The 20,568-nt window shown below is 36.0% G+C and overlaps 1 protein-coding gene across 1 annotated transcript in view; it reads left to right on the top strand.

The window, feature by feature from the left end:
* The window catches only part of GLDN (gliomedin), a 117,297-nt gene that overhangs the window by 24,390 nt on the left and 72,339 nt on the right, over positions 1-20,568 (top strand). The gene's annotated exons all lie outside the window — the stretch shown is intronic.

Below are 20,568 nucleotides of genomic sequence, written 5' to 3'. Positions count from 1 at the left end.
TTCACTTAGGGAGCACTGGAAATACAGCATACAACTACGTATGTATTGATCCACTATCTAACCATTAGAGACAACCTTAATTTAAGCATAAAATGGTTTAAAGCATAATACAATTGTTTCAGCTTGTTCTGCTGAAAGAAAAATGCTGAAGCATAAATTTACAACATTATGGAGTACTGAGAAGAAAAGATATGTAGCTAGTGCAACCTTTAAACGGTGGTATTATGTACAATTAATTTTGTTCTGTTACAATCTAAAATGTACAGGAAGAGAGCTATAACTAGAAAGGAGAAGTAGCTTGTAGGCCTTCACAGCTGTAAGTCTTGGGTGCTTACAGTCTTACTCTGCTAGAACAACTAGAACTTGCTTAAAACGTAAATTAAAAATCCTTTCTATGATTTGGTAGTTCTTGTATGGGGTTTTTGAAAGAAACACGAAAAATACTATGCATCAAGGTCCTACTAAAATTTAGTACCAGATGAATTAGCCATACCTTTGATTTCAGTGGAACTGCATGGGACTTAGGGTCTGAATCTTCATGCTCAGCAGAACTTGATGACTTCAGTAAAGTATGTTCGTGTTTGACACTTATGAAGAAAATGCAGTACAGAGTGTCTAAGACTTTTGGGAAAATAAAAAATAGTTAATAGGAGACGGTTTATATTCCCCACGATGGAAGCTCCCTTGGACTTCAGTGCATAATACTTCTATATTATGACAGAAATAGAATTGACACAGATGGCAGGTAGAAAGTTTCAACAGCCATAAATCATTTCAACAAGATTTTTCCATAGTCTAATCAACCAGTTTTATGTATTTTACTAGCCTTATCTACTGGATCATAACAGAATTTTACATCTGGTTTGAGTAAACCACAGTTGAGAATTATGTGAAATATAATAACTTTTCCCATCACAGCAGCCAGTGATAAGTGTCTGAGGATTTGAACAGAGTCATACAGCAGGTTACATAAAAATCAAGAAAAAGCAGTATAATCTGTAAAACCTTCCAAAACTCATGAAGAGATGGAATAGAACCAGCCAGTCAGGAGAGAAGGGTGGTTTCCTTAGTTTTTAAGTGTTCAGTGATATTGTTCCAATAATAGGACTCATAAAAGAGGTCTTTAATAATTTTGATACAGGAACCTTTCACAACTTGCTGTGGTGATAAAATAGCTGAGTACCATCTGACTGACTTTGAGATCTGTACAATGTGTTCTATATATCAGTTTTAAGAGCTACAGTGTCTGAAATTTTTAAGTGGTGAAAAGGAGAATCTTGATCAGAAGGGAAAGAGGAGACACTACAGGATTTTTCTAGTGCTGTTAAATGCTGGCCATTGTCTCCAGGCTGCTAGCTGACTTGAACAAAGCAAAATAACACATTTTGTCCCAGCTATAGACCCTCAAGTTTCTAAGTATCAACTGTATGAATTAAGTAGGAAAAGATCCTGATTTCTGAGAATGTAAGTAGGGATGAGAGAGGCATGTGCTTGTAAGCACAGCCTTACAGACTTGCAAAGAACATCATTACAGGACTTGGGCAGTAGAAAATGTAAGTTTCTAGTGATTCTTCAGCTGGCCATTACAATGGGACCAATCTGACATGGTTAAGATGGTATTTCTATTCTGTCTGGTTTTGCCATTGATGAAAACAGTAAAGCTATTCCAAAAAAAAATTAGACTAAAACCATGCTATTTCCAAAGTATATAATCAAACCGATATTAATCTTGCATTGGGGTGGCTTGTAATGAAGACTTGTATGTTCTAATGACCAGAGAGCCTGAAGGTGTTAAAACTCTTACTAGGACTACCTTCGTCAGACAAATCTGTAACTAGAGACATGGAAAATTAGACCTCTGGTTGTCCAAACTGACAGCTGAGCAACAGAACAGCTACCTATTCCCAGAATAAATTACACTATGAGGCCTTTTCCTGCAAGCATGGTGGTGGTGGTGGAACCTTCTATCACCACCACCTGGTGATGGTGGCTTTAAACAGCATTTGGCAGCACAGGAAAGATTCAAATTTCTACATTTCTGCAATGTGATACGATGTTTTTATCACTGTTCCTTCAGCTTGTCATTCATCAGCCTTTTTATTTGAATAAAGCATGCAGAGCTTGAGCTAAAGTGCGCTAAACTGAATGAAAAGTTTTCTATGCCTTCAGTGGGCTTCATGCAGCTCCTGTAGTCAAAATTATTTGATTATTAAGATCAAAGATCATTAGAAGTAAAATTTGATCTCTGTCTCTTATATAGTAAAGATGTTTTCTAGTAAACTTTTGCTTTTACTGGGGCATGTGTTTTAGATAATACTTTTGTTTTCAGTTACAGAGGATAACTGATGCTCCTGTCTTATTCCTGAGAACACGTGCTCAAGTAGGCATGCAGATGAAACATTAATTGGCATAAGAACTGTATGAAATGGTCACTTCTTCTGTTAAAATATTTTTCATTTTGTTTTTGTAAAATGTGAGAGGATTTTTTTTTCTTGGTTGCAGACGTTTTGGAAACCATGCACGTGACATGAGCAGTGTGCTGTACTACTGAATGGCTTCCCATCGTCATGCTTGGTGTGTTCTGCGCATCTTAACAGTGAAGGACAAGAAAACAATGCTATCTGTTGATGTTACTCTAGCTGATCTCTAGCTTGGAAAGTTTTTGAGAAACTTTAATGGTTTTAGAATCTCCTGTGGATTGAAGGTTAGACTTGTAATGGATATTTATCTGAAACACTTTATTTTAGACCATAAATAGGACTAGACCTAGCTATATGAGCTTGGGCTCTATAAAGATGGGAATAAGGGTAACTTTTTCTAAAGGTAGTTCAAAACATCTGGTACTACTGACCAGCCTGAAATCAGGATGCAGAAAGGCTGAGACTAATTTAAATATGTGATTCAGAAAATTAGCAAAGCAATTAGATAAATATCAAAGAAATGTTGCTTCTACCACCTAGTTATTCAGGTGTTTAAAAAGAAATAACAGGTCAGACTTAGTAATTTGATAGTAATAGTAGTAGTTTGCTGTGATGGCTATTCACATGACCTGTGTTTAAATACCTTTATTTCTTGAGGAAGATGGAGACTGGGAGTGTTTTATTTTTAACTTGCATGTGAAGATATGTAAATTATTGTTTTAACAGTAGCCTGTTTTTATTCTGCAGTGGCATTACCAGGATGACCAGATAAAGTGAAATCAACAAACTAGGTCACGTACCTTATGGCACAGCACTCTATGCTGGCTAAAGTGAGAGTTTGGGTAAAATTTATGCAGAAAATCTTGTCATGGTATATTGTCACTTCTGTATTTTGCAAAAAAAGAAGAATTCGGGACCATATGGGAGTCTAATAAAACTGAGTGTCAAGAATCCTCTTACATCCATTCCAGATGGTTTAGACTTTCCTTGGAACTAAATGTCTTGTGTAAAATTAGCTCCCTGTTTATTCTCAGTTAATAACAGTTACAAAGGTGAAGATGAGATTAATCTAGCAGAAAAGACATGAGGAACAGCAAGATATCTTTCCGGTAAAATAGTTAATACTGAGAGATACAATCCTGGTGTGTGAGCAGAAGGAGATGGCTGCAAATAAGCAGTTCGGTTTACTACATGTATTCAAACATATGATGGCACACAAAAGGATCTCTCCTAGTAAAGCAAGTGTTTTTTTTTTTTTTAAATAACCCCCGTCTAAACACTGAATTTAAAGTCTGTTCTGAATCTGAGTTTGCATAACTGCTTTTGCAAGAATGAACCTTGTCTTCTCTCTAGACCAGTTGTACTTGTACTGCACAGTTTTAGAAAAGAGAACAGTTCTTAAATTCTTGCTGTTATTCTCTTTACCCAGTTGAAAAACTGGAGATTTGATTTCCTCTGTGATAGCAGCAACTGGAACCGAATGAGGCACAGCATGCGATGTTAGTAAACATAAGCAGTCCAAAATCAGTCTTGTTCTCTCTTTTTCTCTCTTCCCTTCCCTAAATATTAGCCATCACAACACTTAAAACTTCACATGAAACAATATGACTTACTTTGAATACTCTACATCCATCTGGATTGTACTTAAATTACATTTTCAAGGAAGAGTGGAAACTTGGGGGTTTTCTTTTTGTTTTTCAAACGCTGCTAGGAATCTTTTTTATTTACACAGTTCTAGATCTCAAGTGAAAATTCCAAAGATCAATAAGCTGATGATAAATAAAAGGCATTATCAATTCTGGTTGAATATTTGAAATAAGAATAGGTTTGTTTTTTTGCATGAGTAAATAAGGCCTCCATCAGTTCAGATGCAATTATAGTTTATCCCATAGGCTTCTGCCAAAGGTTAAAAAATGGAGGATGGGACCAGATGAAGTGGAAAGTTGCATTCAACTTCAGATCTAGCTATGAAAATATTAAATAGGCATTTCAGTAGTGTGAAGGAGAGGGCTATAGGAAGATGTGCTTCCCTAATACAGTGGCTATTCTGAGAAAATATTGCTGCTGAGTCTAATGAGAAGATAAGACCATCTTGTTGCAAACGAGTGAACATATTTTTCATAAAGGTGCTGACAGAACCTCTTTTGGTTAAAACAGGAACGTGATAAAATCTGGTTAGACTTTTGTATTGATTTTTATTTCCTTTTATAATTTAAACAATCTGGTTTGACCACCTGTGAGGCAAAAATCTATGGGCAAATTCCTCAAATAATGACATTTTAAATAATACAGGTGGCATGTTTTAAAAGCTTTTTGTTTTTTCAGACCTTTGTGCATGTTTTTCAGTGTGTTTGTGCAAAATTGAATTGGGAAGTTTTGTATTCTAAAATGGAGGCTGAGGTTATCATAAAGTTCCATGGTGCTTGAGACGGGGACTGATGTTTTTTAAAGAAAAACAGCAACATTGTACAATGCAGTATAATTTTGAGCACTGATAATTCTCTCTAATTAATTTGGCTTAATTGGGCTGATAGATTTAGTAGAAGAAATCTATGTCCTGCTCCTTTCTCCCCCACGCACCACCCTCTAGAAGAAAAGACTCCAAGGAAACACATTTTAGATGTTAAATTAATTCCAGTCATGCTGGTGGTTAATGAGATGGTGAATGAAGAGCTGGAGAACATGCATAGTTTGGTTTGTTTAGTTTAGCAAACATTTTCAATTAAGAATATTTGTCAAGTAGTTTCTAGTGTAGTTTGCATGCAAGCAATATCGTTACAGAAGTAACAAAACAGTAATACTGCAAAGAGTTTGCCCTGTCCTGTCAGTGTCTTAAGAGTAGTGCTTTAATCTAGGAACTAAATGCTTTCAGATTTGGGGATATATTGGGTAGTGCGTAAAATATAGTTGGAGCATCAGATGATGCCCCGCTCTTTAACACGACATCCAGGATCACTTGCTTGTTGTGCAGGTATCCCTGGTTTAAGCTTTTTTGTGTCTGAGGGGGCTTGTTTCAGATTTCCTACAGCAATGCCTTGCTCAAGATAAGGGTGTTCACACCCAGTCCCTCCTTTCTAATGACTCTGATTTGCTGAGTATTCTTAATGCTGCTGTGCGGTCCTTTCCCTTGTTTCCTTCAGCAAAAGCAGCTCCATGAGGTGGATCCTCAAGAGAAACCCTATCTAACATGATTCTGAGATTAAGCTTGAGGGTAGGTGAGGTGGAAATGTAAGGCTTATTTCAGCATAATCCACAGTGCAAAAGCCAAAAATACTTTATTTTGCTGAGTCAGTCCTTCTGCTTATTACATGCAAGACATAATATTCTTTCAGTCTGTCCAGATTATCTCCCCCCGCACCCCTGCAGCACACACACGCACTTTGTGCCTGTTGTTCATTAGAGGCAAATGCCTGGTCTGGGGAACAAGGCAAAACCTGTCCCTGGGGGGCAGGAACACAGCATCCTCTTAGCACTCCTCACCTCTCTATGCAGGTACTTAATTCTTATTGCCTATATCCCTTTACTGCAAACCCTGAGCAGGATATTTCTATTGCATTTAGCCAAACCCTGAACAAACAGGAAGGGATGGTGTGAATCCAGCTCTCACACTGGAACCTTACAGAAGGAGGCTACTGGCAAGGGCGGTTACATTGCACGAGTAGGTGGGGTGCTTGTGTGTACCTATGTTCGTGAAAGGGGATGTAGAGAAGAGCAAAGATGGAATGTTGTGGGTGAAGGAAGACTTTGGAAGTGAAAGAAAATAAACAGTAGAGGAGAAAAACATGATGCATGAAGCAATTGTGTGAGTTGAGACAGGAACGGGGGCCAAAAAAGGAGATGGTGATTTTTAATAGAAGATAAAAAGGACTTGATGAAAATGAAATACGTATCAAGGACTTGCTACATCCAAATATGAACTGTTAAATTAAAAGATGAGGGAGCACGTCAGAACAAGACAACTAGGTTTCAAAGCACTAATCAGTCACATATCAAGCATGAGTAAAATATCTACTGAGCAAGATGGAGTAATTCAAGAAAGAACTGGTTAACTGTTACAACTAGACTTCTCTGAACAGCTTAGCTAGCTGAGATCAGAGCTAGTCACTTAGGTCAGAACCTTTTGAGAAAGACTGTATTATTCAGTGTACCAATGAACTTACTTTAGATAGCCAAATGTGATTATTTTAAGCAACTCCCTGTTTAATTGTTTTCCTCAGGTTATGCCTGCGAATTATCCATTCTTTTCCTGATATTCAAGTGAATCAACAAGCTTTCCAGCTTGCTTGAAAATGATTTAAAATGTTACTTAAAATATTATCCTGTTCTAATTTATAATGATGGGCACTTATGTGACCCTTTATATATTCAAAGTGCAACAAAGACAATAATTACTGAGTGCTACTGCACTGATTTAAAATATGCTGCATTTTTAGATTAGAAATTATAGTCTAAATGTGAGAGATCAGACTTTCTGTCGTTTACTACCTGTCTACCTTCTGGGTAGAGCTTTATGCCAGGGTATAAAATGGACCAACCTCAACCTGAATGGCCAGAAAATGGTTTGTTGTGCTCCCTGGCACATGGCAGAGTTGGTATGATTTAGAAATATTAAGGACTCATAGTGAACTGAATGACCTGCCGGATGAAACCATAATGGTCATTTTGTGATGAGTGTTTTATCAGAAGTTTCTGCTTTTGTATAATCCATATGTATGTCATGTTTTTTTTAAAAAAAGTCAATAATATTTCTTCATTGGAAAATTATTACTCACTTTTGTCATTATTCCTGCTCAGACAAAACTAATTACTTTCTCCTTTTTTTAACTCCTATCCTCTCCTGCAAAATGGGCTGAAGTAAATATGCATTTGTTTTTTCAAAAACTATTCAGACTGCATAGCTGATTACATTTTGTTACTGTGCAATTACATTTGTGACTGTCTACAGAAGCAGTTCAGGTGTGGGGAGAGATTTCACCAATATTGGACATTCCTAAAGAATCACTTACCATACTTAAATACACCATAAGTGTTAGAATAGGGTCAATGTTAAAAATTACAATACATTCAAATTCCTCTTTCTAATATCTGTTAGAAAAGATTCAGTCTCCAGGATAATTCCTTCCTGAGTGGTCTTGAACTGAATATCAGTTACTTGTTATTTTGTCATTAGGTAGATTGTACATGCAATAGTAGTGTTGTCCTTGTATAGATTCACTACTACTTGTGGAATGGTACTGGCCCAATACTATTTCTCCACTTTTAGACAAACCGAATTGTTGATCGCTATTGTTGTGGAGAGCAACTAAACATCCTGAGTAAAAGGCAGCTGTGCCAATGAGGTTTGTTACTGGATTATTCACAGGTATAACGTGAGGAAAACAGGTGCTTAAAGTCGGACAAATTTGTCATTTATCACTCTATATTTGTTCCGAGCAAGTATTCAGTACTTCATTCTCATCAAGTCCTTTTTATATTCTGTTAAAATCACCTCAGACTGCTTTAGGGTCCTTTGGAAGAGGTGCTTTATCTGGAGCCCTCTCCTTCAGCAGTGTGTGTTTCAAGGCAAACTACTTAGCAAGGTATTTTCCTTGTGGTCCTGTCATACTAATATGCCCTTTTCCTTTAAATTATGAAAGCTCAGAACTGTTAATCTTACAAGACATGTTATAAGGTCCATCTTTTTACTAGGTTCTGGGGAAGCTGTCTGATACTCAAGAAAAACATTTCTCTGTAAAATTGAGAAGAGTGAGTTTATGGATGAGCTGTTTGTATGTAGATTTTGATTAAAATCGTATGTTTTTATATTAAGTTCTTTGCCCAGAGCCTGTAATGGCAGCCCAGAAGAGAGTCATGCTTTCACACATTTAATGGCAGTGTTTTAGATAACTTTAGGTGACACAATGTTTGGCCTTATGTATATTTACTTATAATAAGCAGACAAATTTTTTTTTAAATAAAAGAAAACTGCCTCAGCACAGGAGAATATTTTTGTCATTGGTACCTTGGAACAACAATTTCTAACTTAATTTATTGGAGTGGGTGTTTGTGAATTGGGAGATAGATTCTCTCCCTCCCCCCCCCCCCGACCCTCTGATAAAACTGAAGCTGCTTATTATCAACAACTTGCTCCAAAGAAAGTTTTGAGACAAAGGAATTATCTATTTTAATTTGTTAATATCTTTTAACCTTAGAAAATACTTGGTAATTAATACTAACCTTGAACCAGGCTGTATAACTTCCATAATATACATACCATATGTATGGGTTTTCATTCTCTATACTCTGTTGATATGCAATAAATATATTGAACAGATTCTTCTTGGATACACAAGGATATGCAGCTGACATAGACCCATCTATATTTCATAGCACATATTCCTATAACATTTGTCTTTTTACTTAGTGTTAACTGGTTCAGTGTTTTAGAGATGCTATCACATTTTACTTGCTCACTTACATTTTCATAACAAGTGTCCTTACCAAACATCCACTGAACTCTGCCAAGATTGTGCCATTGACTGCAATGGGTAAATAAAATTGCAGTCTTTTATATATGTATATAAACATTTAATATTACCACCAATCCATTATAATCAGTCCTATGACATCCTTTGATAATAACCAGCAGTATAGTTGCCATGGACAACTGGCAGTTTTTATCAGCTGTATATCTTGTGCACAGGCATTAGTCTACACAGAAATAATTATTTTTGTGAGTCATTTTTCTAGGCACAAAAATTACACCCTCTTGACAAAAAATACAGCTTTCGATATATGAAACCTGCTCTGAAAATTAACTGAAGGCAGTTTGCAATGACTGCTTTGTTTTTGTTGTTTGACTTGGAAAAAATGTTACATTCTAAAGAGCTTTTGAGGACGGGGGATTTAAAATAGATCTGACAGAACAGGTTCCCTAATTCTTTTAAATGTCTTAATCACATTCTCTCTTTTTCTTAAAAATATTGTAAATGTTACATATTTTAGCATGTCGGTATTTCAGGATTTTAGAGAAATATAGCTTACGTAGAGTCAAACCTTCATCTGTCATATTGCTGAGGTGTGAGTATAGTCTGTAGCTTTTTTTGTACAGTTAACTTCGGATGTGTAATTGGCCCTCCTTTATGGTCTAGATTTATTATCTAATGTTTTTACTATTGTGGGAGTAGTATACAGAAGATTTTTTGAGAAGTGTATTGCCTAAGTATCACTCTTGATGGCTATATTTAATCCGTGTCTTCTAGTGGACAGCAGGTGGGTTTGAGTGTGCACCCAGTGTGATGCCAACAGAGGCTCCCTTTTGCTGAAGGAGCCTCATGTTTTAGATCTAGCTATCCTGTCTCAGTGTCTGCTGCTGTTCGGGTTTACAAAGCCAGTTTCCCTCCCTGGGAAGTGACTCCTCCTCACCACTGAAAAAAGGACTCAGAGGCTCTGTTTAGAGCAACCAAATGGATAGAAAAGATAGTTCTGTAGAACCAATACTACGAAATTGTTTGTTTATTTCTTGAGATTTCTTTTCTTTAGTGAACTGTGAGTACCCAAGTTGGGCCTCTCTAAGAAGGCTCCTTCCCACGTTTTTCCAATGTCTAATAAATTATGAGTTCAACTTTGTTTTTCAGGAATAACATTTCTCTCTTCCACCCTGCTGCCTGTTTCATGAAACTTATAGGATTTTTTCTTCTGTATCATTCCCCTTCCCACTTCATTTGAAACTAGGTAAGTGCAAAAGTGGTTGGCAAGAGAGCACACAAATAGAAAGAATGTAGGACTGCATAATCCTTACTTCCAGGACAAATGGGAGTAACAGTGTGTGTCTTTTTTTTAATGCTTTCTGCACTTGTTTTTGCATATTGTAGGTAAAATATTCCATGTTCCTTCATTTCACTGTCCTGCTAGATTACATACAAAAGATGTGGTGCACCAAAGTTCTTTTAATAACATAATGCAATCATCACTAATAAGGGGATGCCAATTATTTCTACTTATTACACTTGGCAGTGCTTTATTTTAAAGTAATCAGGAAGCTGTATGTTGTTTCATTGTCTTGCATAGCTAATGCATATCCATTTCTGCATTTTCTGTAACATCATAGCTAAAAATTATGCCAAAGGAGTGGAATATATCTGCGGTCATATGGTGATTTCAGAAATGACTGTTGAGAGATTAATTCTTATTTTTTCTGGGTTTTGTTGTAAATGTTTTAAACTCTGAACAGAGATGACCATAGATGTGTGGCTACTACAGGAGCCTGTACAAGAGTGTCACTGAACTTCACCCTGAAGCTAGATCTTTGAGAGCTGAAAATATGTAGGTGGTTCCTCCCCGCCTTTTTTCCACTAGAAATGGATTTGAAGACAATATTGGATATGATTACCTGTTTCTCTAAGGAAGTGCAGAATTTGAACCCATTTTACATGCTAGTCTTAAATCTACTTTTTACTTGAAGTCTAATTTATTTTCTTTAGTTTTAGACAAAATAGAAACATTTTGCAGTTATTGGGTTTTATTTTTTCTTTCAGCCATTTAAATATAATTCAGTAGAGGAAAAAAGACTTGGAAAACTATTCTGTATTCCACTGGAAATTGATTTCATTCCTAACGGCAATAAAATGCCTGTTATAATCTTCAAAATATGTATTGATATCATATGACCACACAGTCTTCCTGATATGGTTTCTTCCACTCACAGTGCATTATAATGACTTTGAATATTTAGAGCTGTTTACCTGTACATCAGTAACTCCCAGTTCAGGAATGTCTTAAGATATGTCTACTGCTAAATAAGAGAGGGCTAAGAAGTGAACTTGAGCACTAGACCTCTTGTTTGCTCACACTGGCATATTGGTCTGTCCCTTGGCACTGTTTTGGAGAGCTCCAAATAGCTCTCTCCAGGAGAAAACTGGAGGAGTAGTGTGATAAGACAATTCTCCTCCATAATCCCTTCCATTAGATGGTGTGGTCAAGACTATTCCGAGTATTGCTTTCGTATTTTTGCACAGACTTCTAACAGTATGCCAAAAGGCTTAGCATCTCTCCCATGACCTCATATTTATTTCAAAGCATACATCAAAACCTTTAGTTTCATGTAATTTTATGTTACAAAATACATCACTCTAGAGGGCTGCAGTGGAGCCCTTGCATTTTCAGATGCTCGTAAGCAAAAAACCACACATGAAATGTGATAGTTATGTTACAAGGACCCTACGTGGTGCTTAGAAGAGACCAAGGACTAAACGCCATATAATGGGCATGTGGCCTAAGACTCTGCTCTGGAGAGCTTCTGCCTTGATAAATCAGTTAAACTGTTGTAACTGTATTCTCTTGTCATGTTACTACAAAATGGGTGGATGAGTAAATGAAAGTTTCAGAAACCTAGAGAAAAAGAGTTGATTAGCTTAATGAAATAATGCAGTGAAAATAGTAAGTTGTTATAAAATAGTAAAATACAGATTGCAATAGGATGATTACTGCAAAAATTAGAAAATGTTTGGATTTGGTGCACAAAAATATATTCGGTGGCACAAAGTGTACAGTCTAACTATATCAGATCTAAAATACTATGAAAAATAATAATGAGATGTTTTGCAGATGAGAAAAAGCCTAAAATATCTCACCTAACAGGCTGGAAGAAGGCTGCGTAGCTCAAGGATTTATGTTGCACATAGGTACTGCTGTTTGTTGCTAATCAATTTGAAGAACAGGATGTCTTAATTTAAAAATATGTTTAGAATTTTTTTCACCTCTTGGAAAGAATCGTAACGCTTCTAAATCCCACTGGCTTTACATGATGACTCATTAGACTTGTTCAGAATATTGAAATGAGCCACTGTAAAACACGTTGTAAATTCTAAAAGGGGTTTGTGAATAAATATCCCACTGCCAGTTATATTTTCACTTTCCATTACAAACTAATATATAAATAGTCACTGGACTTGCAAGGGCTCTACTGCAGCAATATTCATTATGGGTTTTTACTCCAAGTCCAGTCTGCGGTATGTTGTATGAAAAATGATGCTCTCACAAAAACACCATGCTTAATCAGCCTCTTTAGAAGTGGCATTTCGTGGTCAGTTTATCTTTTATTGCTCTATTTACACTCTATCCTTAACTTTGTTCTATCTGTTCTATGGAGAACTGCACTCAGAAGAATTGGGAAGTTTTCGTATCTGTTAATTCCTCAAAACGTGGAAATCGATTCACTATCTTAGCAGACTTCAAACAGAAAATTCAAGAAACGTCTTTATTCAAACAGTTCCAGTATTATGCTTTAAGCTGCTGGCAAACTGATAGCCTTTAGCTTGACAACTTTAGAGAACATTGCAGACATGGGCTTTCAGTAGGTTGTAATATTTGGAGACTATTCCTGCATATCAGTACAGCATCATTGCCCTCTGTTCCCCAGAACGTGTTTTGTCTGTTTCAACGACTGCCTGAACTCAGGTACTGTTACTAGTGGTAGCAGCTGCATTGCAGAGCCTCAGCCGCCTTAAACTCTAGCTCTTCCACGGGGGGTTTGAGTTGAGCACCGTTTCCAAAGCACATAGAGATAGCCCAGGAGGAAGTACTCACTAGGGAATATATCTTCTATATCTTCTTTGTGTAGTTTCCAAAAACTTCCCTGTCCTATGAACCAGAAGCCTCACTTACCTTCTGCCAAGCTTTTTCACTAACACACTCTATGAAAACGTGTTCTTAAGCCTCTAAGATGTAGTTCTACAAAACAATATATGCTTTGTTGGGTTGTGACACAGTTCCTACAGTGCTTTTCAGAAATGATTGATGATAAATGACTCAAATTTAAGAAAATTTCAACAGGCTTTTGTATTTTCTAGATGACATTCTTCCTGTTATGGCAATGAGTTCTGGTGGGTAGCTGAAATGGAGAATGGAGAGTTGACGTTCCTTGATACCACCTTAAGTAGCTGTAAAAACAGAATATAACTAGTGCAACAACCTCAAGTTACATTTTAAGCAGGATACTTGCCAGCAACAGAAGAAAACTCACTGGACAGATTCAATAATTTATTGATAACCCAGCTAATAATATGCAAACAGTAATAAATCAGCTTTTACTGCTGCAGCTAGTACTTCAAGTAAGCTGTATATATATCCCTTTTGCAGTGTTCTCATATCTTGATCATGTGCAGAGTCCCAGGGTTGAGGCCATTCTTCCTTAGGTAGAGTATCGCAGGAAGACATTAGTTGCCTGAGTTCTCCCCAGGAGGTGTTGATCGTTGTGGAGTTGTCTGCTTCCTCATCTTTAGGTTCTCTGCAACCATGCTTGTACAATTGCAGTAAGTCAGTTTACCTTCTCCTTCTTCATTAATCTGCAATTTTCTGCTATCCCTGAGTTTTACTGTATGGTCTAACCAAAGTATTGCCATTTATTGTACATTTCGTGTTCTACTAATGTTTTGTTAAAGTGTTAGGTCATACAATTTACAAGAAGTGTTAGATGGATTTTTAGTATACACTTAATATTTACTCAGAGTGTGCATACCACCACATAGATACAAACTCAGGCCATGCATTCTGGAGTCTAAGCAAAGGCATATTAGTTGGGTAAAGGTCCTAGTGTTCTAGGGTTTTGACCAAGGTTTTTCAATTGAGTAAAGGGGCCCTCAGCCAACTAATTTTAGGGCTAAAGAGTAAATTGTTTTTACCATAACTTATCTTTCTGTGGCAAATAAAGGTCTGTCTTGAAGACTTAATTCTCATAACATTCTTTGAGATCCTTAGGTGAGGTAATATAATGGAATGATAACATTTCTTTAGTGTAAGTTCGTCTTCTTTGCATTATTCTCCTTTTAAGAAAGAAGACAGAAAATCAGTTGATATAGTTTCATTTTTACTTATACATCTGAGCCCGTGAAAATTCATTTGAAAACATTTCATTTCACATCAAACAAAAAGATCCATTTGCAGCTGCTTTAATATTCATTCAGTAGCTGGATCTAACCCTTTTGCAAAATTTAATTGTGTGCTTTCTGAAATGGAACTAAGTGCCAATTTTCTTAATGCAGTTAGCACCATACTTACTATTATAATAACACTGATTTACACTCTTCTCATGTCTCTCAAACTATTGTTTAATGCTCAAAAAAATCCTACTAATGTTTGCTGGAATGAGCAAGGGCGAATATAAATACAAATATAACTACAGGTGTTAGATGGTGCAGTTTCTGAATATAGATGTTTTGATCTGTAACTGCTTGCCAAGAGCCTTTCAATGGCTGATAAATGGAGAATGAATTTGAACTGCATGTACGTATCATTGCAAGGTAAGAATAAGTTTGTAAAGCATTGAGGGAGATGCTAATCAGCTCTTTAAAACTAGAGGGGAATAAAATGATTGAAATCCTAAGGGAGATATTTTCAGCGCTAATCAGGCAGTTTGTTAATGGAGTTCTGCATGTTGTGCCAAATGTATCCTTTTTGCAGCTGAGTTGACTGGTCTCGATTTGGCCCAGCAATTATTTAAAGAATAAAAATTAATTATGAAGATCTGGTCAATTGTTGGACTGATGAGCTCATAACCACTGTAGCAGGGTAGTGAGGCCATTTCAAGTACTGCATTACTCATTGAAGGATCAGTCAGAACACAAAAGTCAACTTTCCTTCAAAGATTCTAATGTTTCATTACAGATTCTTGTTATACTATGGACTAGGGAAGAGAGCTATAGAGCCACTAAGCTAAATTAACTAAGCAACAGGATAAAATATCATATGCACATCAAATTAAGAGAAAATGGGTTAATATAAACCCATCATGTTAATTAAGTTAGGCTAAATTATATTTAAAAATGGAAAGGATCCTTGCAATTTCTCAGAAAGCACTTTGAAAATTATCAGGCAGGGTGCTATCAGTCTTGATGCTGACTGATATATCTAGGTACCAGTCAAGCAGACTGGAAGAATGCTCCGGTAAAAGCTGATGTTTGAGAAAAATGCTAAATCAAATGCTAAAACTAACCAGAATAATGCTAGTACACTCTGTTCATATTGTTGGTGGTTAGTTTTCTCCTGACATCTACATATCCAGGGACTTTGGTAACCTCTCCTAAAGCAGTTTTTAATAACTAAGTAAAATGATAGGACTCTGGCTTTTAGCTTTTGTATATCAGCAGAGCTTTTATTAATAGAGAAGTTGTTCTTGTTGCATGAATAAATTTTCTGTGTATGCCATCTGCTGGACTTTGTTCAGAGTGCAGTATTTACTCATAAATCTTTTCAATTATTTTTGTACCTAAATAAAATTATCTGCAACTAAAGTGATAAGACAAAAATATGAAGAGCATAACATTATCTCACTTTATGAAAGCAGTACTTTTACTTAAGAGTGACTGTAGTACATTGTATGTACTGCTAAAAAAGTAAATGCTGCATGATTTTTTAATGCATTGATGCCTTTAAATGGTATTTTTACAGTAGCATAGAGCTGTTGAACTGAATGCATACATCATAAAATCAAAAGTCTGTGTTCTAAAACATGGGGTTTAAAACAGTATGGAAAACCCACACTGCCGGTTCCAAAATTCTGTCATAAAGTTTAAGGCTTACAAAAATAGCACTTAGATAACTTAGTTCTTGGCCCTAACCTTAACCTCTCAAGTCCTGGGTAACTGCTAATTTAAAACGAGTATGTCAGCACCAAATTCTTCTCTTAAATTGGACAAGGATTTATTACCACCATAGATCAGAGCAGATTTGGCCCAACATATTCATTTTCTGTATCCAACAGTAAAAAATTCCTTTCTGCTGCAAAGTTTCACCTGGGATTTTATTTTAAATTTAAGAATTGAATCCAATGAGTTATCACGTCAGTTATAACACTGAATGCTGAAATGTGGATGATCTAACAAAAGGACAGGTGCTTTATTAATAGTTTACCAATAGAACTTGTAAAATGAAGGATAAATATTTGCAATAAGAGTTTGTCATGACTGGATTACTGTTTGAAATATCTAGTCATTTGCAGCTATGTTAAAGAATCCTTTATTTTCAGAGTACATTTACTGCCTTGAGTTTTCTGTCACTCAGCCAGATACTATTAATCATCACTCTTAAAGCTTTCATTTGAAGGCAATAAGTATTATACAGACACAAATAAATTACTATTATAATATTTTCTGGATAGCTTATCCCAGTGAGTGTAATCCATGCTAACACTCAGTGGGAAAGCCACCTTTTGTCAGCTAATAAAAATTGATAGCTGAACAAAGAAGCTGTTAAAACTGCATGCATATTTTATTGGGAAATGGCCAGATTCACCATTTTGTGTAACACTTTGTGAAATTTATAAAAATCTTTTGTGCATAAATCTGTCATCTTTATAAGATCTCATTGGAATAGCAGATTTACTTTGTTAATTCAGAAAGCTTTAAATAGACCTATCTTGTGATTTCTCGTGAAATGTTTCCACATTGACTGCAGGCTGTACAGTGACCTAATGTACTACAAAAGCATAAGTTTTTTTAATACTTTTTGTACTTTAGAATAGTAGAGTTCATCGTACTGAGAAACTTTTATCAGGAAATGTCTGCAAGAGAGGATACATGTATAGAGAATAAATGCAATAAGGGCAGAAGAATCATGTTGAATGATTAAATTAGTCAAAATTGCAATATGCCATCATGATATGAGTAGAAAAAGAGATAATTTTTTTATTAGTTTAGTTTTTTTTTTTCTCTAGGTAGCCAAGTCTTCTCTATTTGTACTATTAAGCTATCTACAAATCCCTATTGTCTTCAGAGTCAATAGAATGACCTCTTCTCCCTTATTCTAAAGCTTTGAGGTCATTCCACAGTGCATTCTTGGACAAGCAGTCTTGTATGACCTTAAACTAGTTAATCAATTTCTGTATTCTTACTACTAATAAAAATATCTGTGCAATTCAAGATCTACTGAACTTAATGGGAAATTTGTCTGAGAGTTTAGAAGGTCCAGGATTTCATCCATTGTATCTAATATTTTGAGCATCAGTTTATGCATACATACACACTCATACATTTAAATACCTCTTTTAATTTTTGCATTGGGAAAACATGATAAAACAGATAATTTTAGACTTGTTTTTGTGCATACAGCTTTTATTTGATGATTATTTTATTTTCCAACATGTCCACATTTATGGGCTGCTCGTCTGTAATCACAGTGATATGTAGAACAGTACCGAGTTTGATCTGTATGAATAGAAATAGTCACTGAATTATAGTAGGCTTGATGTTGTTCTAAAACTCACTTAACTTTTTACAGTGTCTGATAATAAAGCACTACTTAAAATCAGAGCTCTGTTATGTACAATATGGCAAGAGCTGAAACACTGCTTCACCACTTGTAGTTTTCAAACATGGGGAGGGGAAATGGGCCTTATCATGCACATATTCATTCAGATAGACCCACTGCGTAACAGACATAATAGATATTGAGAACTGGCCTTAGATTAACTAACAGCTCAGATTAACAGAATTGGAGGACTAGGTTCACTATTTGCAAAGCGTATTGGAAAGAATATACTTAAAATATGATGGAAAATAATTCTGCAGGCTTACTTACAAGAAATAAAAAATGAAACAGCTTTGTTTCTTCCATAGAATAATTACAGTAATCATGTTTCTGAAATTCCAACCTATAAATTCTACAATATATGATATTAAAGAGATCAGAGCAGCATGCATTTTCCAGCTATCTACATGATTTTGTATAATTATTTTAAAATTTCACTGACAAACAGTAGTTTAATTCCTTGAGAAAAATTTGACTCATGGAGACCTATAATTATGAGATGGAAAATCAGAGAGTAAATTATCAATATAAAAATGTTTTGTCTGTGTGAAATAAGCAGAAAAAGATGCATAATGTGTATGAAATGGTAGTTTATTCCCAAGGATAAAAAAGATTCAGTGAATTTCTTTTTAAAGTTCTCATACAAATGAGAAATACACGGACACTGAAGTACCCTTTTTAGTGTTTTATGATACAGAATGACGAGGAAAGGGATTTAATCAGGACATTACCCCTCATCTTCCTTTTTCCAAACAGCTCTAACAATTTCATAGTTTAAAAGCCACGACGAATATAGACATAGAGGTTCCATCAGACATTGCGAAGATTCATGCCACTAAGTCATTTTGTGACTTAAAAAATAGAAATCCTGTTTCTATGCATCTTCAAATGCCCAATTTTGTCTGAATGGCATGGGAGTGCACTATTGTGCAATTTTTTGTGTACTGTGCCAATGGCTATGGAGAAAGCTTTCAAAGTAACTTAGTTACCTATAAATCATTCCGCTCTCAAAAAATGGCTCAGATATGAGTCAAATGTGCAGCTCCTCTTCTTGATCACTAATTCCACTTCTTTACCTTTGGCTGGAATACACATTTATTTGTTGATTGTATGCAGTTTTTAGATGCGATGGATAGATCTACTTTTGCCAGACTTGTACCTGAGAACAGTGGTCTAAGGGGCACAAGGGGACCTATGCAACATTAGTCCTTTTTACATCTTTTTTACCTCCTTTAATTAGCTTTTCTAAGTGAGGATTTAGACAATTTTTCTTTTTTTCTGTTTGCTTATAGTTTAGATGACTTGGGAGGAAAGGCTGAATAAAAAGCTTAATGTTCATTGGTCGTTTGGCTTTGTCAAGGCATTTTATCCTGAAAACTCTGTTCTTTGTGTTACACAGCATAAAAACTGAAGCTTACTGAAAATGGAAGTCTCTGTCAAGCCATGTTGTCATTAAAGCAAGAAGATCTTTGTTCTTGACCCAGCTAACTAATCATTAGGCTGGTAGGGATACCAATGAATCTCAGGGGCTATGCTACAGATTTCAGGATAGGTCTGTTTGCAAGAAATGTGAGTTGCTATGTAGGTGATCTGTTAAGGAACAAGTCTAATACTACGCCTAATAATAATAATTGAAAAACCTGTGTATGCCACATCCTTTTAAAAATGTTTTCTAAAAATCTCCTTATTACTTTAGAACTCTTCTCCTTTGCCACTACATAACTGAGCAGTTACCCCTGGAGACTTGCATCTTAGCTTGACTAGTTGAGTGAAGCCCATTTGACCTTTTAAAAATGGCTAAGTTTACCTCATAAGACAGTGGTGTGGGTTTTTTGTTTGTTTGTTTTTTAATACTGCTGGCTCTATTTGAGTCAGTAGGTATGGAGCATGATGCTTGAGAGTGGGATGCAGCTCAGTGCTTTTCAGGAGAAGCAATATGTGCATAATTAGGGAGGGACTTTCCCTCCTGCTGTGGCGCAGGGAGGGGGTTGTGGGGGCGGAGGCAGTAACTCCAAATATCACACTCTGAAGTAGAATTGAGCAATTCAAACCAGTTGGAAAGTTGGAAACAGAATGTGATACTTAGGCAACTTAGGGAGGACTTGAACTTCTTTCCCCAAACCAAGGTGAGACAGGAAAATTCTGCAGTTAACCAGACGATGTAGAGCTGTGGGCACTTGCCTCCTGTGTAATACTAGCAGTAATACTTCGTATCTATTACCTGATTCTCAGCTGGTTATCACCAGTGCAGGGTGAAGATGCTTACAGAACCTCTGTGCAGGACTCTGGAATCAGAGTTTTTAGAAACATGGAACAGTTATTTCAACCTTTATATTCCTTGGTATTCTTAAAATTACTATCAGTGCTAAAGCATATCTAACACAGTAAGTCTTGGATGTCTGTTTAATGTGGCAGCAAAATATGGTAGAGAAAAATGTTTTGAATGACTTTTTGCACAGACTTTTTTATACCTTGAATATATTGTAAATATTTTAGAAGAAATAAGTAATTATTGTAGGTATGTTAATACTAGTGTTTTAGTGTGATAGCTTTATGCATTTTAAATTGTTTCATAGACCTAAAGACAACTTTAGTGAGGGTCATTCAAATGTCTTGGAAAATGGATAATTAGAGCTTTTACAGTAATCAACTACTGCTAGGTCCAACTTTGGAAGGGAAAAAAATACAGTCCTGGAATTAAATACATGTGTGTGGCTTCCATAACCCCTAAACCTGTGGCCTTGTGCTGTTTGAAAAGCAAGGCAAAACTTGGCCTGAGCTTGATTCTTTTAAAAAGTAATCATGGGTTCTGCATACCATGTGACATTGCCAGACAACAGGGCTATTTTGTGAATCTGGTTATACT

Source organism: Dromaius novaehollandiae, chromosome 10 (genome assembly GCF_036370855.1).
Source record: "Dromaius novaehollandiae isolate bDroNov1 chromosome 10, bDroNov1.hap1, whole genome shotgun sequence".
In the NCBI taxonomy this organism is placed as follows: domain Eukaryota; kingdom Metazoa; phylum Chordata; class Aves; order Casuariiformes; family Dromaiidae; genus Dromaius; species Dromaius novaehollandiae.
This window is presented reverse-complemented; position numbering and strand designations above follow the sequence as displayed.